At 43.9% G+C, this 26056-nt stretch overlaps 1 long non-coding RNA gene across 2 annotated transcripts in view; it reads right to left on the bottom strand.

Annotated features, from left to right (window-relative positions):
• LOC118156389 overlaps positions 1-26056 on the bottom strand; it is a 43792-nt gene that overhangs the window by 7241 nt on the left and 10495 nt on the right. Inside the window, exons 1-2 of one of the 2 annotated variants that reach the window (XR_004746246.1) lie at positions 23283-23370; positions 17178-17219 (exon numbers count right to left, since the gene is read on the bottom strand). This is a non-coding gene — a long non-coding RNA (uncharacterized LOC118156389). Of the gene's footprint in view, positions 1-17177; positions 17220-23282; positions 23371-26056 lie in introns of those variants that run through there. The other variant, XR_004746247.1, reaches the window with a different exon arrangement.

A 26056-nucleotide genomic window follows, 5' to 3' on the forward strand; every position in this document is an offset into this window, starting at 1 on the left:
ATGAGCGATGCTTGACCACGTCCTTGAAGCAGGGCCTCAATGCACGTAGCCGGTGTTCGGGAGGAGGACAGACGTTTTCACAACAAGAGCCCACCCCTCCCCTCTTCTTCCTTTTTCCACCTTTTATTGCTGAGTGTGACATCACATGGTATGGAATATCCCTTTGGGTTGTTTAGGTCAGCTGCCCTGGTGATGTTTCTCTCTCACATTTTGCCCACCCCCTAGGAGGGTCAGAGAGAGTCCTGATGCTGTGCCAGCACTGCTCAGCAGCAGAAACAACACCGGTGCGATCCCACTGCTGTTCTAGCTACAAGTGCAGAGCGCAGCACTGTATGGGCTGCTGCAGGGAAAGGTAACATCCCAGCCAGACCCAGTACAAAAGCCCTGAAAGGAAGAAGGGCTCAACAATATTGGCTAATATTCAAGGATCACTTTCTCTAAGCTGAGGAGTGATGTATCACAACAAAGAGGAAGTCAGGCAAAAAATGGCTTTCATGGATGAACAAGGAGCTCCTGGACAAACTCAAACACACACAAAAAAAGGGAGACTACAGAGGTTGGAGGCAAGGACAGGTAACCTGGAAAGAATACAGAGATGTTGTCTGAGTAGCCAGGGATCAAGTAAGGAAAGCTAAAACCCAGAGAGAATTGTCTCAGTGACAGAGGAAAGACTAGGGAAAATGTGGGTCCTCTCCTGAAAGAAACAGGAGACCTGGTTACTCCAGACAGTGAAAATGCCAAGGCACCGAGTGTCTTCTTTGCCTCAGTCTTCACACGCAAGTAAAGGCCTTCAGGAATTCCAGGTCCCAGAGGCCAGGCTGAATGGCTGGAGCAGGAAAGATGTATCTTTGGTGGAAGAGGATCAGGTCAGGAACTGCTTGAGCAAATTGGACATACACAAGTCCATGGGCCCTGGTGAGATGCACCCACGAGTGCTGAGGGAGATGGCAGATGTGATTGCAAGGCCGCTCTCTATAATCTTTGCTCAACTATGGCAACAAGGAGAAGTACCCGAAGACTGGAGGCAATTGTCACTTCTATCTTCAAGAATGGCAAGAAGGAGGACCCAGTGAACTACAGAGATGTCAGCCTCCCCTTGATCTCTGGGAAGATGGTAGAACAGCTTGTCCTGGAAACCATATCCAGGCACATGGAGAAGAAGAAAATAATCAGGAGTAGTCAGAATGGATTCACCAACGGGAAGTCATGCCTGGCCAACCTGATGAGCTTCTATAATGAAATCACCAGCCTGATGGATGAGGGGGGAGCCATGGATATTGTCTTCTTGGACTTCAGTAATGCCTTTGATGCTGTCCCCCATAAGATCCTCATAGGGAAGATGTTAAAGTATGGGCTGGATGAGCAGAGAGTGTGGTGTATCAAAACTTGCTGAATGGCCAGACCCAGAGGGTAGTGATTAGTGGTGCAAAGTCTTGTTGGAGGCCCGTAAATGAGAGGAGGACCACAGGGGTCAACACTGGGTCCAGTTCTGTTCACCATCATTAGCAATGTGGACAATGAGGTAGGGTGTACCCTCAGTAAATTTACAGAAAACTAGGAGTGTCTGACTCACCGGAGGGCCGTGCAGCCATCCATAGGGACTTCGACAGGCCAGAGAGGTGGGCTGACAAGAATCTCAGGAAGTTCAACAAGAAGTGCAGAGTCCTGCACCTGGGGAGGAGCAACCCAAGGCACCAGGAAAGGCTGGGGGCCACCCAGACAGAAAAGTTGCTCTGCTGGAAAGGACCTACAAGTCCAAGTTGACAGCAAGCTCAACATGAGACAGCAATATGCCCTGGCTACCAAGCAGTCTAATGTTATTCTTGGCTGCATCAGACAAAATATCACCAGCAGGTCAAGAGAGGTGATCCTTCCCCTCTACTCGGCACTGATGACGCCACACTGTGTCCAGTTCTGGGCCCCCCAGTACAAAAGACAAGAGTCCAAAGGATGGCCAACAAGGTGGTGATGGGACTAAAGCACCTCCCTATGAGGAGAGGCTGAGAGAGCCGGACCTGTTCAGCCTGGAGAAGACAACACTCAGGGGGCATAAATACCTGAAGGGAGGGTGCAAGGAGGACAGAGTCTTGTTATTTTCAGTGATGCCCAGTGCTAGGACAAGAGGCAATGGGCACAAACTGTAATACTGGAGGTTCCATCTAAACATCAGGAAACACATCTTCACTGTGCAGGTGACAAAGCACTGGCACATTTTGCCCAGAGAAATTGTGGAGTCTTCAGAAGGTGTCTGGACACGATGCTGGGCAACCTGCTCTGCATGTCCCTGATTTGAGAAGAGGCATTGGACCAGCTGGTCTCCAGAGGTCCCTTCCAACCTTAACCACTCTGTGGTCTTGTATTTCTGCATTTAATGTATGTGGGCATGAAGCATTAAGTGCTTTTGGTCTGAACCTCAAAATGGCAATACCAACTTTTGGGAAAAAAAAAGAAAAATAATAAATCATTCTGCTGGAGCAAATAATGGCAGAACAAGGGGCATTTGTGCCCTGCACAGAGCTCAGCAGTGCCCACAGGGGAGAGAAGACCCCATGCAACCACAGAGCCACAACATTCTGCAGGAGCACACCTCTGCAACCAACCGTCTCCTTTTCATACACAAGAGACCACCTGGGGCTTTCTTGTCCCAAGGTCACTACTGTGCCCATTATCACCAAATAATGGGATGTGGGGCTGTACAGGAAAGGAGCTAAGCGGACTTTTAGCCAATTAATTTCAGAATTGATTCTCTCTGCTGCTGGCATCCTCTACAGCCAGCAGGGCTCTTCACTGTTATCCAATGCAATGCACACACCTTTGAAAAATGATGCTTTCAAGCCTGCCCTGTGGTGCAGTAAATTTGAAAGTGCTCTTAATAATAATAAGGATCAACATTGACTTTAATGGTCTTCAAACCCTTCGTGTAATTTCATTAGCTACCCAACACAGATGCAAGCAGGGGTGATGTCATACTTTTTCCCTTGCTCTGAAACCTGAGTCAGGCGCCAGAGATAGAAACCAATTTTATTGCCTGTAATCATATTAAAGTTTCTGGCGGCTGGTGATCAATAGGTGACTGCCGGCGTAACCCAGAAATACAGAAGGTCCTCATGAAGATGCAGCATGGCTCAGACTGGGGTGAGGGTCTAGCAGACTGTATGCAGAGTTGTGGATATCATCAGATGCCTGTAAGCACCCTGAATTAGCATGGGCAATCTGGCATTTAATAGCATTCCTGTCAATGCAAGCACCAAAAAGAGTGCAGTTTCACAGCATCAAGCAAGCTGTTTTCATTCTGGTGGTGATTCCCAGACCTCCCCTTTTTATTGCAAAGCCCATTGGCATAAATATCACATGTAGATAGAATCACAGAATAGAATCACAGAATCCGTCAGGTTGTAGAAGACCTCTAAGAGCATGTAGTCCAGCCTTTAACCTAGGACTGACAAGTACACCACTAAATCATGCTACTAAGTTCTACATCTACACATTTCTTGAAGGCCTCCAGGGATGGTGACTTGACAGGGAGCAGCCTATTCCAATGCCCTATAGGGCACCCTATTCCAATGCCACACAACCCTTTTAGTTAAGAAATTTCTCATAATATCCAACATAAACCTCCCCTGGTGCAACTTGAGACCATTTCCCCTTATCCTATCACTTGGTGCTCAGGAGAAAAGCCCAGTCCCCACCTTGCTATAGACTCCTTTAAGGTAACTGTAAAATACAACGCTGTCTCTCCTGAGCCTTCTTTCTCCAGGCTAAACAACCCCAGATCACCCAGCCACTCCCCGTAAGACTTGTTCACTAGACCCTCCACCAGCCTTGTTGTCCTTCTTTGGGTATGTACTATAGGCATTATACCACCATCACATGGGCAACCTAACACTAATCTGTGTGTACAAGTTCTTTCTTGAGCCAAACTCTTGTTGTCTTCCTCTGCGTGACACAGTGAGCATCATTGTAGGCCTGAATTTGTAAGCACCATAACACAGTTTGCTGTCTTTGGCAAGAGCAGGAAATAACTGTGGTAACCCTGTGATATCCACATAATACCCATTACATACCAATGTAATGACCTCCACTCCACCTTGCAGAACTCAGAGCCAGTGGATCAAAAAACAAAGAAAAAAGAAAAGGAAAATCAGAACAGCAGCGAAAGAGAAATTAGGAAGCTGGAGAAGTCCGTGACCATTGACTGCTTTAACAAGACTTTTTCAATAAGCTGATAAGATGCAATTACCTCATCATCTGAATATTGCAGCAGTAAAATCAATGCTACTTAAGGAGTCTGACAATCAATTAGGCACTCTCTCGATATTTGTGAAAGTCAAAACAATTCTGTGTAAAACATTGATTCATGCAGAGATATCATTAAAGCACCACAATACCAGTTCCCTAATGGATATTGAGAAAATTAATTTATTCCTGCTATGGAATTCTGGTAAAATCAGACCTCTGAATCTTCCTTTTTAGCTGGACAAAGATGTGGGTTTTTGTTGGTTTTCTTGTTGTTGTTGTTTTATTTTGTTTTGTTTTTCCCTAGGTGAGAACTCTTCAGCAATTTCATCAGATCTGGGCAAGAGGCACCCATGTAAGCCTCAGCACATACCTGCCTCACATGTTAGGATACAGACCTACTCTCTGGTTGGGCTTGCCATATATTAACATCATAACATCATTATCCAGTGGGTAATGCTAGATAATGTGATTTTGGCTTTAGCTCAATGTATCTGACTAGTAAATAGACCTGCAAATGTGTAACAAAAAAAATCAGGGTCACAAAGACCCAAATCATCCAGAGTGTTTACGTACCTAACATCTTTTGAGGGTTTCAACAGGCAGACATCTAGCTGCCTGTCAGCATCCCTGCATGTCCTGTGACTTACGTACACTATGGATGTCAAGCATAGGAATGGATTGCTGTGAAAGGTTGTGGAATCTACATATTTCAAGATTTCTTAAGAGCAGATTAGACAAAAAACTGACAAGAATAAACTGGGCATCATTGCTACTGTGTTCCAGCCAAGAAATGGGCTACACAATCTCTTGAGGCCCTACAATTCTGTAACACTAAAAAAGCCTCTGATACCCATTTCATGGTTTTCTGATTCTATAGAAAGTCTGTCTGGGCTTTTATCAGATGTTTAGATAGTAACCCAGTATTAATTTAGTCATAGCAATCAAACCTAGAATAACATGGATCAATTTTATTTCTGGCATGATTTGGCTTCCCTAGGATTATATAAGGGATAATTTAGTTCAGCATTTGGATAATTAATAATCTATCAATGTCTTGCATTAATGTGCATATTGAGTTATTCTACCATCATTTAAAACAGTGGCATCACTAATGAGACCATTAACTACAGAGAATATGAAGTCACATTGGATTCATGTTTTCATTATTTCTACCTAAGGTTAGATTTTAGCCCAGTTAGTTAATAAATGCCAGGGTGATGCTGGCACAGAAAATATGCATCTCTTAATTCTCATTAAGATGTCAGGGAGAAAGGTAGTAAATAGACGGATGTGACTGTTTTGTATCACAGGGTCCCGCCAGACAGAGGAAAACTAAAAGGTATATTCTCATTTAGAATATGATATACACAGTTGCTTTTGGCATATTATTTCTGAAATTACTTGAGCTGTACTGAATTCAGAGGCTAATTAGAACTTAGATCTAGAAAACACATCAGCTCCTGCTGAACTTTAAATACACAAGTAGCTGTACTGAAAACAATGGCTAAATTTAAGCTCACACCTGAGCACTTGCAGGATAGATTACCATGGCTCCTCAAGTGTGATTACAAACACAAATCTTATCCCAGCTCCCTGACAAATTAACAAAACCTGACAACCTTTTCAAGTTGAATTGGGTTGTAAGTGAGTCTGAGGTCAGACAGAGGAGTTCCCACTGGAGGCTCTTTTACAGACTAGTTGAACACCAGACCAAAATGTTAAAATGTTCCTTAATTTGGGGATTCTTAGAATTCAGACTTTAAGACTGCATATGTGAGGTGACACAAACCGAAATGAAAACAAATTATTACAAGAGCCTCAGTTAACTGGAACTTTTAAGGCAAGCTTTAGAAATGGCATCATGCTGGGATGGTCCTGCTACTACAAATACTCTGGCAAAAATGAAATAGACTTCAAAAAATGAAAATGACACCTTGGTGCATCATATTATCAGTCAGACTGGCAACATAAAGTCAGTTTCATCTAATTGGGCATCGGGCCCATTCTTCATTGACTCTCATAAAGAATAGATATTATGAGATCAAGAGCACAACAGCAGTCAAGAACAATCTGATCCTTGTGGTACAGGGTGGTGCTTTAAATATTCACAGTCTATCCCAGTAGTGATATCAGCCAGGCAAAATTAAATATTCTCTTGGGTCCACCAAAATAAAATTGACCACAGCTGAAAAACCATCAGAAAAGAACAGAGGCAGCGATGGCTACAGCTGAGTGGCCACTGGTAGCCATGCATATGTGTAGATCCTCCATCAAGAGTAATCACCAGCTGTACCCACGCCTCAGCCCTGGGTCTGGCTCACACCAGCACCTTCAGCATTGTCCTTGGTCCTCTGCTTTCCTACCTCTCTGCTCTCTGCTAACAAGGCCATCTGGTCAGCATACCTTTTCCCACTTTTTCCCTGCTCCACATAACCTTGGGTGTTCACCTCTAGGCTGAGAAATGCTGGCAAAGGTGTTGAACTGATATGCATCTGTTATAGAGAGCGACAATTCCAACAGCAGTCGATGTGTATTAGTACGGATAAAAACAGAAGACAGAAAGAGGGTACTCTCCAGGTATTTTTCTTTCCATTCCCATTTTTCCATTCTCTTTCTGACCTCCATCAGTAATGAATCAACTTGTGCTCTTACCGACTGACACAAGGCACATAGGCAGGGACTCTGGAAAGGATCATGTTTTCTGCATTGTCTTGCCCTGCCACAATTTCTCAAAGCAAGGCATGAGCTGCTGCTTCTCCCCAGGCCCCACCTCCAGAGACATTTCCTGGTGATATGAAGCAGCGACAAGAAAGTCCCACTGATGAGGAAGAAGATTGCTTGTTCCCCTGTATGCAGCACAGTCAGTCTATGTGGAATTTCATGGGCCACTAGTACATGAGATAAACTGACTTTTTCTAACATCTTCCACATTGTAGTATCAGGACCTGCCACAGGTGACGCAGGAGCTGTATCCAAGGGAGGTGACACACCACCGCGCACCCATGCAGCCCTGCTCCCAGCAGCAGAGCGGGAAACCAGCCTGGGGGAAGACCCCTCACTGGGTGCTCCAGAGGCAGGGAAGCCTGTATAACCCAGATCAGAGGTGGGTGAGTTGTGCCCTCACGCCAGGATGCCCCTCCACTGTGACACTGCAAGAACAGGACTCCAACATGCAACGCGTATGTGGATCATTCCCCTTGGTAAGTATTTTAAGTGAGTTGTGGGGAACAAGGTCTCCTGCAGGCCAGGAGGGAGTTACATATTCCTGCCAAAAGGATTTCCCACTCTAAGCCAGACTCAACCACTGATGCAATTGATTCAGTTGACTGATGTACTGATCCTGTTGATTCCAGCAACTGGAAACTGAGCATGTTAAAGAGAAAACTCTACAGGCCGAGCCCTTATGTGTAGCATTACTTGCTGAAATAAATGAGGTTATATGTGAAACCCCACTATTTTCAAATGTCACTGAAACTATAATTCTGTAGGCCCTGGTTTTGTGTGGCTTTAAATTACATTTTTAACAGTGTAGTAACACAAAGGCTGGGAGGGGAGGGAGAAGGAAGGGGTGAATTTATGCGATGAACTGTTCTTGGTTTTTGCTGGTGAGAGACTCTGCTACTTAAGGATGTAATACTTGAGGGTTTCACAGGGTTTTGATTAATAATTTTTAGGCCTAATCGGAAGGTGCAGAGAGCAACTGAGTGTTACTAGTTACACAGTTTACACAGCAAAGTGAAACAGTCGATGTGCCAATATCTTGTCTAAAATTAATTGGTTCATTAACATCAAACACGGTCAAATAAAAGAGTCTAGGTGCGTACACTTTCCCTCTCTGTTCCTGCAGAAAAGTCACTCCTATTGATATTAGGAGAGATTTAAGGTAAAAAGAAGAGATATTCAGAGAGAGAAAATAAACCCAGTGCCACAAAAGAAAACATGAGAAAGTGCAATGCCTGTGCTAAGAATGGCATGCTGACTGCACTGTTGTGCTTGCAGGAATGATGAGGGCACACTCCAAAAAAACAGGCTCTGTTATTCCAAAGTTGATACACACAAGCCTTAGAAAACCCTCCCAGCGAAATTCCTCAGCCTGCTAAAGTCACACAGACTCTCATGGTGCCTGGATGTCACCTTCAGACTCCAGAGTAGTTATTAGAGGCCATAAGAGCTCACGCTCACTTTTCTTGGACTTTTCCTGGGAAGGCACGCTGAACAGTGCTAGCAGAAGAATGAAGCCACTCTGTGCTCCCAGTGACTTCGCGAGTTAGGTGCTGGATGCAGCCAGACATAATTTTATGCCAGGACCTTCCTCCTCTATAACACAGAAGTTGTTCTTGAGTCTGTCACCAGGTAGTCAATTCCACTCCGTGTAGGGTCATTCCTGGATTCATCTCCCAGTCTCATGAATAAGGCAGAAGCAATTATCTCTTGCTGTTAATGTAAGCAATTTCAGCTACAGAGCAAAAGAGAGTTTAAAAATTAAGACTTCAAATAAGGAATCACTCTAAGAAGGTAGTTTTGTGTGCTGAAGACACTCAGACTTCACCCTGGTGCTTGTAACTGCTCCCAGGGTGGGCTGACAGTGCTTTTAACACACTCTTTGTAACGGTGCTGATTTCTCCTGTGGGTCACAGTTATGCCTCATACCGCGTGCAGGAAAAACAACATAAGAGAAAAGTCTGCATTGCAATTCCTGGGCAAACTGGGATCAAAAATGCTGTTAGGTGACCCTCAATAGTGAAGTCCAACAAGGAGCGATAATTAGAACATAAATAGCCATTTTGGTCATGATTAACAGCCGCAGGTTTGGGTGCTGGGTAAGAGGAATTCAGAGGCTGCTGGTTGTGCAGTGGCACTGAGCAGAGCCACGCTTCGCATCATCACAGCATTCCAGACAGATTCACAGTCGGTCATTCTCACCCACCCAAGGAAAAGATGGGCTCTGTGCCAAAGGGGCTTTCCATATTTGACATTTCACTGCATGTGCCATCAGACAGTTCAGGACAGAGAGTGGGAAGTTTACTAGCAGTGTCTGGAAGAGTTTAGACAGCTGTTGCTTTCCACTGCCTTTCTGAAAGTCCTGAAGCACCAAGCTTGTGCACAATGTTATCTACAAAGCTCTGATCAAGAATGCATCCCTGAGGGATTCAGCTTCAAGTACATAAAAGATTATAGCAAAGAGGAGAAAAACCGGCTGTCCCCATGTCAGCAGTGGAACAGACCAGACAGAGTGGGCATAGTGCACCAAGCTAGCTGGACGTGAGCTGGATATCACTCCAGGAGTGAGTATAGCAAAGCCCTGGAACAGCTCACCTGCAAAGGCACCAGGGAGCCCCATACTGAGGGATGGTAACAGATGCATCCCATCTCATCACCAGACAAATAGATGAACTTGGTGAGCTCTTGAGAGTCTTTGCAGACTTGAAGGTCTTTACATGTTTCAAGCAGCAAGACCATAAAGACATCAGTGTCATAACATTAATTAGTGTCATAACATTAATAACACACTCCTTTCTGAAGCCAGATAACTTCCCCAGAATGCTAGGGCTTGCTTTCAGCCTATCTCAGCTGGCTACACACACAGAAGGACGGTGCTGTCCCTCTGCCTCCTAGCAAGTTTCTTGCTGTGCTCTTCTGCATTCACGCAGGCTTAGACTTCCACCTAGCTTGGACCCCCAGCAGCTTCACGCCTTTGACTGGCACTGGTGATACCTGGCAGAGGGCTTGGCCTGGACTCTGTACTCCCCTCCAACTTATTGGAGAGATCTCACACCCCTGCTAGTATCACTTTTTCATGAGAAGGCAAAGATGGTCAAAGATTGTCATTATTAACATAGATGAAGTGGCAAGTTTTGGCAAAGTACGTGGCCAGAACTCATTTCGTGAAAATACAAAATTAAGATTTGACTCTGTAAGCAACTGGGGCCAAGTAAGGAGTCTGGAGGGAATACTGTGTGCTACCACAAGACTTAAATAAGGGAGTAGATGAAAAGTTTAAAGCAAGAAGGGACAGACCAGAGGCAGTGCTGCAGAAATTCCTGGAGAGGCCACGGCCAGCACAGGGCACAGCAGCCCTGCTGAATTTGTCACATGCATTTTGGTTTCCTTGGAAGGTTGAAATTATCTTTGACCAGATATGTTTTAAAGAAAGTCTTTTTAATTGACACAGTTTTTTTCCGGTGCTAATGAAAACCCCTTCATGATTAATTCAGTATCCTGATATTTGAAGAGCCCTGATGCTGTGGTATTATATAGCTATCACAGAAAATTACCACTTCAGGACAGATAGTGCAGTGGTGTTGACGAGTAACAATTAAGCCCAATCATTAAGGGCTCTTCTGCTCATTGAAGACATACACTGAAGACATGTGTACATAGAGTAGATATGACTTGTTTTCTGCTAGCAATATCCTCATAGACTTTTTAGAGAACCTTTTTCATCTTTAGAGGAATTAATTAAAGGGGTTGTATCTAAATTATGACTTTTAGTTCTCATTCCTAAGTGTTAAACTAAAAAATAAAAATTAAAAAAAAATGTTTATTTTCTTTAACTTAGTTACATAGTACTTATAATCATTGAAGACTACAAATTTGAGGGCTGATGTATTATACCTTACTGTTAAGTTTCTAATTTTGAACAAAAATACCAGATCTTTAAAATTTGGTATCATAGGAACTCCAGAGTCACAAGGAGGACTCCCCCAATTCCATCCCACAAGGGGGCAAGTGTACCTTTATTTCAGTACAATAAAAGTTGGGTAATCTGTCAAGTGAGCAGACTAGCAAGGACGATTTAATAAACAAAGGCATTTGGTATTTTTTCAGTAGAGGAAGAAAAGGGTGATTGAAATGTACCATTGGACTGATAACAGCAATTCATTACAGATTTTAAATACTATAAAACCCACCTGACTCTCAAAGAAGATGGGTAACGAGCACATCCTTATCAGATTGAAGCAAGCTAGTGATAGGTTTGACCTCAGTCTGGTGGCAATGCAAGTCTTTGTTTACCTTATTTAACACATCCCACAGGTCCTAGGCAAACAGCAGCCTGTTCCGTTTTCAGCCTGTGGCATTCTTCCTGCGGGTCAAATGCCCTGCCTACCTGGAGTCCTCCAAAGAAAAGGAGGTCCTTGTGGCAGCATGGAGGGGAGAGGGCACGGTGAGGGTGCTGCATCCTTCGCTGTACAATAACCACAAGGGACATGGAGAGTGATGATGGAGTTGATCCAAACTCCGAGAGAGTCTTTACAGCCTGCTGCCTTCACCGGGATGTGCAAAAAGGCAGACAGCTAGGGCAGACAAGGTTTGGCCTCAGAATTTATATTTGTAAGATGCAGACAAAGACAGAAGTCCCAGAATTCGTTTGTGGTGGTAGGCTTGAAATCTAGCACCAGCACATGAGCTGAGCACTGGTGTCACAGACTCCGAAAACGACACAGCCAGGCAAACGAAACACTGAGGCACTGAAGGTTGTAATGGTATCATATTAAAGAGATGCACCTAAACAAGCCTACACTGCAAGACAGGACCTGCTCAAAAGACGGAGAGCAGAGCATTGTCTGTAGCTGCTTGCACAGAGCTGGGAGGGAAGAGCAGAGCCTTCCCTGAGGAGGGACAGCTCTTAGGGGCAACTGTCCAGCACTGGCAGGAACACTGGGCCTGCCTGCAGACTCTCTGCAGCTAGTTCCCTTAAGAAAGAGGCAGGTTTAAAGTCAGGGGTTCCTCTGTGCCATGAGTGATGGTAACAGGGCAAACCACTGCTGGAGGAAGCCATGTGAAAACAAGGCTGGGTGAAATACCCATTCAGATATTTGCAGAGATAGAAGCAGAATCGTGGTTGCTTCAAAGACGATAGTAACTATTCATCACCAATTTTCTGATGGGAGTCTATAGACAGGGTCATGCTAACCCATTGCCCTCTTCTCCCAAGATAAAAGCATGTATGATACCAAGGGGAGCAGAAAGCATATGTTAAATAGCTAACTTGTGCCTTGCTATTATACTCCTCCTTCCTACATAATAACCTCCTCTTCTCTATTTATATTCACATCTATATTTAATGCTCACTGAAGACTACAGACTTGTGTTTGATGTTCAGCTGAAGACATGATTCATCACAATCCTCATTTTTAGTAATGGAAAAAGGCTGTGGTAGAAAAAAACAGATGAGACTGCTTTTCATCTTGGTAGCCATGTAACCTTTTCATGAACTTGGAAAGTCATACAAAGAATGGCATCCGCAGCCTGTCGTGGGTGATTCACAAAGTTTTCTGAATGCTGCATGATCTCCCTAGCAGTATCTGATCTTTCTTGCTTTAAAGGAAAAAAATAGACAGTAAATCACCCATTTCTTGACCCGCCATTTCTGTTGTTGTTTTTCACATGAGATGTAAAAGATATTCTATTTATTGTAAAAAGTTTTTTTTAAAAAAAAAAAAAAAAAAAAAAAGAAAAGAAAAAGAAACAGATGTTATCAGTTCTATGTCTGTAGACCTAAGAATGAAAACAAGGTGCATAGGTCAATTATTAACTTGTTTTTCACGCTCTGCCCTGCAGCCAGAGCCACCAGTGTTATGACTCCCAGCCAGCTGATGGGAGGGCAGCATGGCACTCCCTTCGAGGCTACCAACAACACCAACAACAACCCCCTCAGAACAACCTAGTGCACGGATACTGAGTGCAAATAACCTCTAATGTCAACCCACAACAGAATATAGTCTAGTGCTCTTTCTTGTGAGAATAACTGGAGCACAGGACTATTTTCTGTCATGGAGTATTTATGCTCAGATTATCCTAAGTGTTCTTGCATCTGGTAGCATGGAAAACTCAGTGTTCTCGGGGTTGAAAATGTTTCTATGCACAGAAGCTACCTGCTAACTATTATTTAGCCACATCTTTATAAATATCTTTGCACAGAAAATATATTTACCTCTGTCTTTTCCAAACTAGCTAATTTGCCTTAAAATAACTAACATCAGCCTGTAAGAGATCAGACATAACTGGGTTAGATGACACTATAATTTAAGAACATAATTTAACGCTAACTTTTAATACTGAAGCGAAAGATTGAAATTCCACTGGAATGTGTGAATTCATTAAACCAAAGTTATTTCCATCCTTCAGAATGTGTTCCTTACAGAAGTAAGAAGTAGTATAAATGACCTCCAAATTCTCATTTGCTATTAGGGATATTACAGTTTCATATGAATTAAAAATTCTTTGCATTTCTGGGTAAAAGACACAAAAACGTCCTTCACCTCTCTTGTTCCTGCCTTCTCCGGAGAGATTTCAGTCATAGGGAGTTACGGTGAGCAGGGCCTAGGGACTTCTTTCCAAAGAGCATGCCGTTTCCCATCTCCCCTCTCTTCTGCCCCCCAGCATTACCTGTCCCTGTCCCCTCACAACACGATCTGAGTGGCTAGCTGCTGGGGCAGGGACCTGGCACCTGATTAAGCACTGCTGAGAGGCTCTGGCGGGGAACCAGGTGATGCTGGATGGCCCTGAAATAGCTGTGCTAGAAACCAAGAAGGCCACAATTTCTGCCTGAAAGTAACTCTCAGTCCCAGTTCAACTCTCCCTTCCTTCAGCATAGGCATCACAGCTCTGCAAAAGGGACCATCTGGCCCACGCACCCCTGAAATTCTTCCCACAGACTCAGGAAGAGACTAAAAACAGAAGGACAGAGGACAGGTGCAGTTCTGTTTTCCTTCTACCCCCAACCCTCCCTACACCTCTATTAAAAAGCAATGATTGAAACCCATTTCCCTCCTTGTTATTCCTGCATTATAATTGTTTGTAAATGCCATTTTTTCTTTAATTACCCCTTCCTACATATACATGAGAATGAGAATAAAGAACAATCCAACACTGCAATTGAATTACAAAAGCATTGCACACGGCTGTCCTATTAACTTCATAGCAGTGATGTGTTATAAAATGCAAAGTGCAGAAAAGGGGGTAGTAATTTGTTTATAAATATGTTAATTAGGTAAAGCAAATGCCATATTGCCTGAGAAAAGAAAATCACTGATTGCAAAGTATGCCTTCTAGCATAGATTTCACAGGGCAAAATGTAGTTAATAAAACTACCTTTATGCTTTGTATTACAGCTTTTTAGCATAAATACCTAATAACCAATTTACATTAATGGTATTGGCACAAATGTAAATTAGGGTCTTTTTGTTTGTATTGCTGAAGTGCAATTCTATTGCCAGACAATTGTATTTGGCCATTTCATTAACTGGAGAGATCTAAGAAACAGATACAGTTCCAGGGCCTGCCCCAGGAATATTAACATGGAAAATAAATCACAGCGCACACCTGGCTGCAAGCTGGGGCTCACGAGGGGCTCCGTGCCCCACAGCCCGTTCGTTCCTCCATCACCCGGGCAGGCAGAGAGAGACCACGGCTCACAGAGGCCGGCGCTGTCTCAGGTCGGGCTGAAAGCTCTTTGGCAGACATCAGCTGAATTTCTGCATTTCTGCTCTGAATCACTGGCAGTGAGGTCTGGCAGCGCTGGCTGCTGTCCCCCTGACAAAAAGAGAGGGCTGGAGAAGCATGACCAAAACATGGGGTTCTTTAGTTGAAAGGGGGGAGCTAGTTTTAAGCCATCGCCACCTGGCTGGCTCAGACCCAGCAGTGGCTGTCCTGCACCCGGCCACATCGGGGCCTGCTGCCCCGGATGGGGCCATGACTGTAGGCCAGCCCTTCTGCCTCTCCCTCTGCTGCCCTTCCCTCCTTCTGTGGAGCCCAGACATTTGACTTCACAGCCAGAAAATACCCTCAGCACCCAAATTTTCAATCAGCGAGCAGGTCGTTTTTGATGACTGCATTCCCAAACAGCAAAGAATGTCATTAAGGGGTTCGGCACTCTGGGCACCACCCTCAGCAGAGGGAGAATGATGTGTTGCAGCGAGGACAGAAGTGGGCCTGGCCTCTCCCTAACATCACCATGCTATCTTCTCTGTTAGCCAACAGTCTTGCACTCCAAGAGAGATTTAGAGCACCCTCCTCTTCGCCGTGGTGAAACCTTGCTCCGGCAGCTGGGAGAGGTGCTGTATATTTTCTCAGGCGTAGGAAGCCATGTGGAACCTTGCAGGGGATTTACACCACAGCTTCTCTGCATTCCCTGGATAATGCTTTCCTGCTTGACACCTAGAAAAAGGGACTGTTGCAGCATAATGTTTTTTATCAGGTTAGATAGCAGGTGTGGAAAGGGGCCTTTACAGCCCACTAAATCAATGTTTCTGCTAGCCAAAGATCAAATGTAAATGTTGGCAAATTACTGACAATGCACATGAAAGCCACACCGTCCCGTCTGCTATAGCAATAGAGGTTTTCCTTTTCAGGCCTCATTCATCTGGGACCTTTCATATTCACAGGGTCTTTCTTTAGTCATGCTATGTAAGCAGCTACTGGATATACTGAAAGCCAATTTTCCCGTATACTTAAGTGTGCTGCTGGAGGGACAATAAATCATGAATCTATTTCCAATTTCATTACCCTTTATGTGATATTGATACAATAGCATCCTTTGCCTTCATCCGCTTGTTTCTGAGATGAAGACTAGGACAAAGTCTTCTTCTCTTTATATAAATTGGCAATTAGCTGTTTTCCTTTCCTTTCATAAGGACTGAAGGTGACAGACATTTTCTACAGCAAGGTTTTGGACAAGGGACGTCTATTGGTTCTCTGTAGTTTCACTGAATGACATGGAATACACAGGCTGATTTTTACTGCTGTTGACACCAGTAAAACATCTCCAGAAAATTCCTAACAAACTCATAATATAATTTGTGCATTTGAATATGATCAGCCATTTTAAAAAATATGATGTGGCTAGGCATAAATGAATATAGTCATCAGTCACACACACACACATAGCCCATCATCAATGAGCAATGTAGTTCTAGTAGAACAACAGAACCAGAGCAGATATCTGCCTTGTATTTATTCCGCATTGCTATAAATCAAGAACATATTCATTAAAGTTCATCAAATTCTATTGGTGAGACTCCAATGCAAATGAGGTCAGAACTGGGCTTCATGACCTCTGCATCCTCTGCCCACTGCAAGCACACAGCATTATGAACTAAGTAAGTGTGGTAGGCAGGATAATGCTATCCCCATAGCATACAGAATATTAAAAGCAATTAACAACATCAACAAGATGAGTGTTATGAATGGCCAGTACTTAAGAGAAGCAAAAGAGGAGAATCATTTCTCTAGAGATCTGGCACCAGAAGACAGAGCCCATCATGTTAGGTCAGTGCTCCAAGCTGCCTCTGGTCTGGTAATTACTTAAAGTAGTTACCATCTGATTGTAATTAGGTGGACTAAGTGAAAGACTTCATAGTTTCACTTGCATTCCTAAGCAACTAGACCGATGATCCAGTTGGCTCAAGTGGCTCTCTTGCATATTATGAGCCATACAAATACCAAATTGAACTAATTATTATTCATGTTAAACTTATACAGTCCGATTCAAATCCCATTATCTAAATACAAAGATTCCCAAGGGGTTTCATGAGGTTTGGATCAAATCTACAATGACAAATGCCAAGTTTGTAGGGCCAAAATGAGCTGCTACACCAGTGTAATTTCAGCATAACTCTATTAAAGTCAGTGGGGCTACACTGATTTATGTGAGTCCAACTGAGAAAATTTAACCATTAGTGGTCTGCACAGGAGTACAGCATGCTTCCCATTTTATAGCAGCCCTAAGGATTACTTTTTGTTCCAAAAAAGCCCTTTTTTTTTTTTTTTCCAGCTGTAGCTGTTGCATGTTCTCTTGATGGTTTTTCAGATTTTTTTCATACCTCGTTTAATGAGCTCATGATTCCTCCTAGCAAAAATATTTGTTACAACCTATAATGGGGCAGAAAAGCTCTTAGTACAATGTAGCCTTTGAGTGAAATACAGCACTTACTCACACTTAGAGGTATTCTGTTCTCACTTGACTTCAGTGATGTTGCCTGAGAGGAAATGAGAGAGGAATTTGGTCAATTATATATGTATGATTTTTACAGAACCGGCTTGAGAGTGACAAAAATAATCATTAATGAAGGCTAATGGGAAGGTTCTGGGGTACAGAAATAATGTTTTACAATTTCACTGTAAAGGCAAGGATGGAAGGACTAGAAATGAGTAATTACAAGAGCCACAACCCAATATGAAACAGTGCTTTTGGGAGTATATGTCCACTAATACTCTCACATGCTGGTATTTCTATATGACTATCACAAAGCTATATCTGCTGCTGCAGCCTTGGCTCATGTTTAAGGATACCAGCCACTAACCAGAAGCACCGAAGAGGTTCAGATGCTGGGTAAAAGGGTGTTTACTTGTGCTGAGGAGGGCTGGTGGGGGCAGCTCAGGTAATAGACAGATGCTCAGTGCTTCCCTGCTGTCATTGTCAACATCCCAGCCACGGGAGCAAAGAGAGGCAACGCCAAGCACCTGGCATCTAGGATGTTGGTGCTGATAGTTTGTCTGTCACTGGGAATAGTACTGTTTACATGGAAAGGGCATCACATGGGGCAAGCCTTCCCAGAAAAGTGCTACTGACAGACAATGCTCAGAAAAGTTGGGCTGCTGATTCAATGCTTCTTATGAGCCCTTTGAAGCTTTGAATGCCTCAGGGTCGTTATTAGGAAAAGAAGTGCATATTCCATAAACATACCATAATCTGGCAACTTCTACAAGTGCTAAATTCCCTTTAAAACAGGTGTTAAAAAAAAAGTACCGAGGCACAGATTTAATAGCTCAGATTTAGTCGGTCAGAATCAAGGGCAGGTATGGAGTAGCTGTTAAAAAATATCAAGCAGCGTGCACACCAAACCCGGCGGAGGTGTGTGAGATGATATATGGTGTAGTTCAGATTGCCACATTTGCCTACAGTCACTGCGTTTCCAGCACTATATCCTAACTTAACTGCTTTGTAAAAGTACTGTGAAACAGGGAAGTGCGAGAGGAGCTATATAAAACCAAATTTTGCTCCATTCTATTTAAAAGTTAAAGGCATCAGTAAAAGAGAATAAATATCACTCCCTGCTTTATGCAGATGGGAAAATCCATCACGAAGTGATTGATAACCCTCATTCCCAAGGCAGCCTTCATGGTGCCATCCTGCACCCACGCCAGCTCAGTTGCTGGCCCCCAGCCTCTCCATGCAACCCCAGGGCAGCCTGCATAGGCAGCAAGCCTGCTGCACTGTTTTGCTTGGGGGCCTGGGCACAAGCTGCAGCATGCACCCCAAAATTCAGACCAACATCTCCACAGCACAGGGCAGGTTATTCATCTGCCCACCCGGACAGAAAACATTTTACGACCCTCCGGGTCCTCCCACCCAGCTGGAGGTAGGAGGCACAGAGGTGTTGGAGCGAAAGGGCAGCTGTCGGTCGCAGGTTTTGCAGTTCTGCAGCTTTGTCTCCCCCGTTACCAGAAGTGCCTGAGCAAGTCACTCCATGCATGCTTTCTCTAGTACATACAAGCTCTTGCCTGGGAGCTTTGCAAGCCCAGAGGGAGGGCAGGAAAAAACAAATTGTCCTAGCCAATTTCATTTGCCTGGAGATCACCTCAATGCCCATTTACAACACCTGTCAGGAGAAATGGGGGAAACATTAAGTGGACAGCAGTCAGTAACTGACACAGACAGATGTATCTCGGCATGAGGATGGGACAGGATTGCAGAGACGTAAAGAGAGAGAAGCTTTGCACTGCCCCGTTTGCCTGCAGCCATCACCTTTGCTTGCCTCCAGCCAGGGAATGCTTTCCAGTGGTTAGCTTCCATGAGGGCTTCTAGAGGGTCTTACTGATAGCTGGGCACCTGCTGCATCCTTATTAATCTTCCCTCTTTGCTGGGCAGTGTAACATTTAAAACAGCCCTTTTGGTGACTGGATTGTTGTCCATGGTGCACAGTTTCTGTGCAATGTCTATTTGAGGATGTTTATTTCTAAACTCTAGTGTTTTCTACCCATCTGTGTGTAAGAACAGGTGTAAAAGAAATCTCTTACTTGATGTTACTAATGGGTATGTTTCTGAGAAATAAAAGATCAAAGAGAATGAGTAACCTAATATATATCAATCTCAAGATGGACTTAATTAAATGACAGATATTACAAGTGTAGTTGATAAAGATCCCAATGTTATTTCCAAAGAAGGCTTCCCTCAGAGCCAGAGGGAGTGCAGCAGACCAGCACAACCATCTGCCACCAGCATGGACGGGTCTCTGCGGGGCAGCCAGCAGGGGGGCAGCACAGCTGCCTCTGGCTGCCACATCGGTCAGAGCAGTTGGTGAGGTGCCAGCAAAGCCCACATCCTTCAGAGGATGTCTCTGATGTAGGACTCAGGTCATACAAAGCACCACACCAATGTATCATGGGCCACAGGTTCTAGAGAAGATGCTGGGCAGGCTTCATTTCATGGAGTCCTAGAATCATTTAGTTTGGAAAAGACCCTTAAGGTCACCAAGTCTAACACCATTTCATTACTTGCTGACTCCCTGAGACCCTCAAGGCAAGACCCTCAACTCCATTATGCTTCATGTCGCAGCCCCATAGAGCCCCACAATTGCATCCAAACAAAGAACAGTTGGGTTTGGTCCAGCTCATACATTTTGGCCTGTTTGGGCAGCTAGTCATAATATGAAAACATCAGGAAACAGAAATCCATGGTTTACTCAAAATCCACAGTTTATTCCAAAAGTGCTCCTTATCCTGTGCTATGGCTCCAGCCACTTACTCTTTTCCCCACGACATTAATACACCCTTAATAGCTACTGCTCTCAGTTGTAATTCACATTGCAAGTAAATCACGTCTCTGAGAGATAACAAATACAGCAAATACGTTGATCTGTGGTTGTGTGGGCATTATAATGAGGTGGTGCAGGCAGCTTCTCTCCAACCCTCTTTTGGGAAGCACCTCAGGTAGGAGTCACCTTCTTTTACTCAGCCAAGGCCAAAACTAGTGATCACAGTGCTCCTTTTGGTAAAAAAAGGGCCTGTAGCTCTCTCTTTTTGGTGTGCAACTTACTTTTTCTACTCTGAAACGTATTTGATTAAAATTAGTGCACTTTATCTGAGTGTAATGTTCTCAGCAGTAATTACCACTCCACCAATCCTTGCGGTGGCACAAAATTTTGATTAGAAGCTATTTTTCCTTTGGAAAAAAGATTACTGATAACAATGTTGACAGCCAACCCTTCTTCCAGACCTGTCGTCCCATTACTCAGCCCATGAGCTTTCCAATTTTTTTAAAAAGGGAAAAAGGGGGTATGGGGGGGTATGGGAGATGAGAAGACTTTCATGAAGCCTGAGGTCAACCATCCACATGCATCACATCTCATCTTCACAGCTGGGCCTCACAGGCAAACATGTCCACTCGTCTAAGGAGTGTCCCAGAAAATCTTGGTAATTTCCTGAAGCCACCTCTGGAAATCAGATGATTGCAACCACTCAGATCAGTGACCATTCCTATTGCTTCCTGTTAAGAGAGGGGTGAAAACTGCATCTGTGTTCAAGGTCACCAGGAGATAATGGAAGTTCAGTCAGCAGATACGACTCAATGTACAGAAAATGTCTCACACATCTGCCTGCAAAAGCTCTGGTCAAAGTGCAACAAAGCTCTTGTAACTGTTTGCTGCCTCCAGCCACATTACCTCGGGAGAAGCATGGAAAAAATGCCGATTTCCTTCCATAGAAGGGCTGTGTTCAAAAGCAGAGTTCCCAAAGACAAAAGCACTCACACGCTTCCAGCTGGAAGCGCTGCCCAAGAGCTCTGCCAGGTCGCCTCAGGCCCATAAGGGAAATGCATTCATGTGTTATCAGCCTGTTGGTAAGGCTGTCCTTCACCGCTAGAAAGTGTCTCTTTACATGGTCTTGGAGGAAGGATGGTATAATTGTTACCATATGAGTTTCGGATTTAGGATTTCCTGGCCTGCAATAGCTCTGTGATCTTCAGCAAGTTGCTTAATACCTTCCTGGCAATTCTTCTTTCTTTAAAAAAAGCAAGGATGAAAATGCTTCCCTCTTCCTGGCAGGTTGTGAGGATAAACACAGCTCAAACACTGAAGTGCTGAGATACCATGATAATGTATGTGTCATAAAAAGGAAATGTCTCACGAATACACTGAAGACAGAAAACAGGTTAGACTTCAAGGAACAGCATATGTCACTCTGGCAATGTACAATCAGACTTTACAGCTTTCTCCTTTTCTGCTGTGAAGGACTAAAGCCATGGCTCACTAGCATTCATCCTTGTTTGGCATTCATGCTTGTCATTCATGCTTGTCATTAAAGCAACAGTCCTAAGTCAACAGTACAAAAAGCTTCAGACAAGATCGTACATTAGGAATTTGTAGTGAAGTCTTCCTGGTACCTGTAGCGGCTACACAGAGGTCATGGTGCACGGGGAACTGTTACTTACAGAACTTACTTTATATCATGACTCCTCATGAAATCTCGAAGAGGTTTTCAGAACAAAGGCTGATAAATGTAAACAAATGAGTCCCAGTCCTCACTCACATTATGGCCTGGGTAGACTTTTCTGGAATTGTAATGAGTCTTTCAAGGGGGGTCATGTTTAACTTTCGCTGCTTTTCCAGCATACACTGCTACCAGGATTGCTGGCTCAATAAGACTCATTATTTCTCCATGAAGATGTCTTTCTAGATGAGTGTTCTGATCTTGTTTGTGTTTGTGACTGAAAATGTAATGTCCCCAAAATGACAGTGTAAATCAGTAGCGTTTAATTATCAAAACTGTTTCCTCCTCGTAGCAATCTTGAGCTAAACAAGTCAATCTGAGAACAGAGGAAGATGACAGAGTTTGTAGACAGCTTGTACACAGTGTGGAGAGCAGTGCACATGTGAGACTCTTACTTCGGGAGGCTCTGCAGGATCAGACCACGTCCTTCATACTGCAACAGGCACAAACCCAAGCACCCTGCCTTTGTCTTCAGATGATTATTCCTATATGGGACTAAGGGCATCTCACCCAAATTGATCCCCATTACAAAACCCTACAGTGGTTCTTCTGGGCATCCACAGGGGCAATCTGGTTTTGGGTCCCCTGTCCACATCTGAACAGATGATGACAAACCCAAAATCTGTATATATGTTATTCAAAAGGTAATTTTTCCTTGCAAGAAAGTCAGCAGCTTGGATCTGTGACCTTGATAGCCTGATGTGCTGAATCTCTCTGTTCAGGCAGTTCAAGGGCAAAAATGTATAAGTTTGCTAGGACCGTAAGAACATTTCCAGTTAATAGGCTGCATTAATGTCGAAAAGTTAAATTACAGTCTTTACACTTTCCTCTGAATACTCAGCTCCATTTGTGCGTGTATGGACGAGAGAGATTTTGAATTAATAAATGTGGTATTATGGCATGATCCTTTAAGCAACTGAGAGATAAAAGTCTGATTTTTGTTTCAGTCCTAAGCACACTGACATCAGGGGTAAATTTGGAGCTTGATGCAAGGGAATCAGCTGTGCAACTGATATTAAAGCTAATAGGAGCCACAAGAAAAACAAAATGACATTCTCTTCCCTGGACAAGAAATTAAATACAGATTGCAACTTATTCGAAGAGTTCAAAGTCAATTACTTTTTCCACTGAAATCAATGAGAAGGACTTTCCATTTCAGTTCATCAGACTTGCTACCCGCTGAGAAGAGTGACTTTATCTGGGATTTTTATCACCATTTGCTTTCCAGGGTGGTTGGGTTTTGTTCTTTCTTTCTTTGTCTGATTGATGATAGGTCTTATAAATACAACGTTCTTTTTCTTCATTTCTTTTTTTTTCCCTAAAAGCTGCTTTCAATAACTGGCTAGAATTTTGAATAATCATAGGAATTTGCCTTTAAGACATTGTAAATGTCACAACAAAGACCTGCATTAGCTGGATGAAACATCCAAAGCACCTGTCCCGTTCCCCAGCAAGACTACCAAAGTGTGGCTGCAGCCAGGGATAGGTCTGTGGAGACATTCTTACTAGGGTCAGCCTCTGCCCAGTGACCTGTCTTCAGATGCTGTGCGTACTTTGACTTTGTCTTCATTTGTCACTGTTTGGTTAGGGTGGGCATCACTTGGATGGGTTTGTTCTTTCTCCTTCCGTGGTAGCAGCACCGACAAAAGCGTACAGCCATTTTTAAAACCACTGCAGAAAATGAAGTAGATGTAGCTGAGGTACATTAGTCTGATGTCTACATTCATTCACAGGTGCCAACTCTATCTGCTTATATGCACTAATCCCAAATTGTGTTTTGGGGGATTGTATGTTGGCATTGTCATCTCCAAGATCTGCCTCTCAGCCTGACAGCTTTCAGTCATTCCTTAAACCATGTGTCCACACAAACATGATGTCTCTTCCCCTTATTTTCCACGCGATGTTTGATTGTTTGATGCCCTGGATGACCCAGGGCTGGTATAAAGTCAGCATGCCCTCTCAGGTTATGTACCACTACACCGGCTCAGGATCTGAGGATCTGGCAGATGAATCACAAGGGCCCAATTTCAAACATTATTTAATAATCACCATAACATTTAGCCATTAAGTAGCCACAGTAATTAATCATTTCACTCTAAACTTCCCATGCCCTTTAAGTTATCTCACTCCCTGTGGTCTTTGCTCTGCAGCCTGCCTGGTGTGCACGCAGCAGCTGGGAAGGGATATACCACTGCATTCAGGAACTCATTTCACCCCATGGTCATCTGCCCACACACCGTGTGCTTCTAAAGATAGGTGCATACAGTGGGCTGCACCTGGGAGAGCCACAGCCCCAGAACAGGCAGACATTTTCTGAGTGCCCTCCATCCCCTACAGGGTAAGGAAGGGCTGGGGAGGTCTCATCTTCCCTCTGCTTGATGTTTCACATCTTTCCAAAGCCAAGGTTATCCAAAAAAAGCCAGTGCCATCACAGCCCGTGATGCAGGCCCCACATATGAGGCACAACAGGTCCAGAACTAACCGCCCAGAGAAGCTCTGGATAATTCCGGCTACCTGAATGGGAGGGTTTAAATGTTGACAAAGGCCCATTAAGTGGAAGAGTATCCTTTTCAAATAGTATGCTACATGTAAGTATTACATACACACACACATATATAATATACGTAGGGCTTGCTATCAGATAGCTAAAGGAAGCTATTATTTGTATTTGTTAAAGACCATTGTCATGAATGATTTCTTATTCTTGAATTACAGTTTCCAGTTTAAGGGAAAAAAAAAAAAAAACAGATCCGAACTCATAGAAAATCTTGTTTTAGACTAAGGGAGAGGGAAACACCTAGATCTCTGTTTTGCAGGAAGAGCAAAGAAGGTGAAACATCCCCAGCAGATGGGTGACAGGCTCTGTATAGAAACACCACTGTCCACCATCCAAACAAACCATCAGGAAATGCTCTCTGATGACTGGCGTTGCAATAAGAGGCAGAGTTTGTCATTCCGCAAACAAACACACAGGACACATGCTGAGAGCTGGTACCAGTGTTTTTCTGCCCTAGCTGGACTGCACTGTGCGCTATCACATCCATCTCCTCGAGGGGGGTGGGGGGGGCTCAGGGCAGCTTCTTTTCAATGCACCAAAATCAGCAAATTCCCCTAAGTGAGTTGTGCTCTTCCTGACGAAGTGGACCCAGTCATGCCATGGCAAAGGTGATGGCCAAGTGTCTGTAGAGCCACCTCACAGATCCCTCACAGATCACCATGCAAGGGAGGTGCCGCTACATGGTGGGAATGAGCTGCTTCTGGTGCAGGGTGTGCCCAGCGTGTCAGGACGTGGCAAGCAGTGATGAGGGCTTTAGGACAATAGGACTTTACTTTGGTCATATAGTCCGTGGAAGTGCAGTGTTTTCAAACAACAGAGGTGACTATACAGTTTTGTAGGCTTTTAATTACCATGGTTTTGGCACCACTCAGATATTAGGGACAGCCTGGTGCCTCAAACTCTGTTTTGGGATAGTAGAGACATGAGTTCAGCCCAGCCACAAACTTCCTGGAGATAAATTGCTCGGACTGTTTGGTGACTCATTCTCTGTCTATGAAAACAGAGCCAAAATCTCACAAGGATGTCAGGAGAGTGAAATAACCTACTGATTTTGGTGCTCTCACCTACCCCAGTGGAAAAGACCAGGGAAGCTTCCAGGGCTCCCACTCTCCCCATTCAGCCAGCAACCAGTCCCCAGGACTGGCTTCCACTCCCAGAAGCTCAGAGCTTTCAGGCCTGGTTGGATCCCACCAGAGCTTTTATATGGCCATATACAGCCAAGGTTATAAGACAGGCTCTGAGATTACGAGAGCAAGTTACAATGTCATTTAAAAAATAAATAAATAAAATAAAATAAAATAAAATAAAATACAGTGCATTTAATTACTTCTCACATTTCACAAATAAAAGTTATAAAGCTGGATTATTTTTTTTCCTGGAGTATAAATTTATTAGATAAATTAAATTCCTGTAGTGTGGGCCTTCTCAGAATAAAGACTTACACACACCCAAAGGATAAAGAGGAAAGAACCAGAAGCCTGTCTATACTATGAATATAAAAAGAATAAACATTATGATCTACGCAAAGCATACTTTTGCTCTTGATTTTATTTCTACTCTCTGTGAGCTGCCTCAACCCTGGTGTGTTGAGCACAGGTCCCAGGGCTGGGTGCTGCCCTGTGCCTCTCCAGGTGGACCCCACACACCATGCTGAGAGAGCCAGAGCCCACCCCGGAGCCTACCTCTGCCCCAGGCCCTGGGATGGGGACAGCTGCCTGCCTTCTGTATCCCTTTTTTTAAACCTCGTGGAATAAATAGGAAAGGAAAGGA

Source organism: Oxyura jamaicensis, chromosome Z (assembly GCF_011077185.1).
Source record: "Oxyura jamaicensis isolate SHBP4307 breed ruddy duck chromosome Z, BPBGC_Ojam_1.0, whole genome shotgun sequence".
Classification (NCBI taxonomy): domain Eukaryota; kingdom Metazoa; phylum Chordata; class Aves; order Anseriformes; family Anatidae; genus Oxyura; species Oxyura jamaicensis.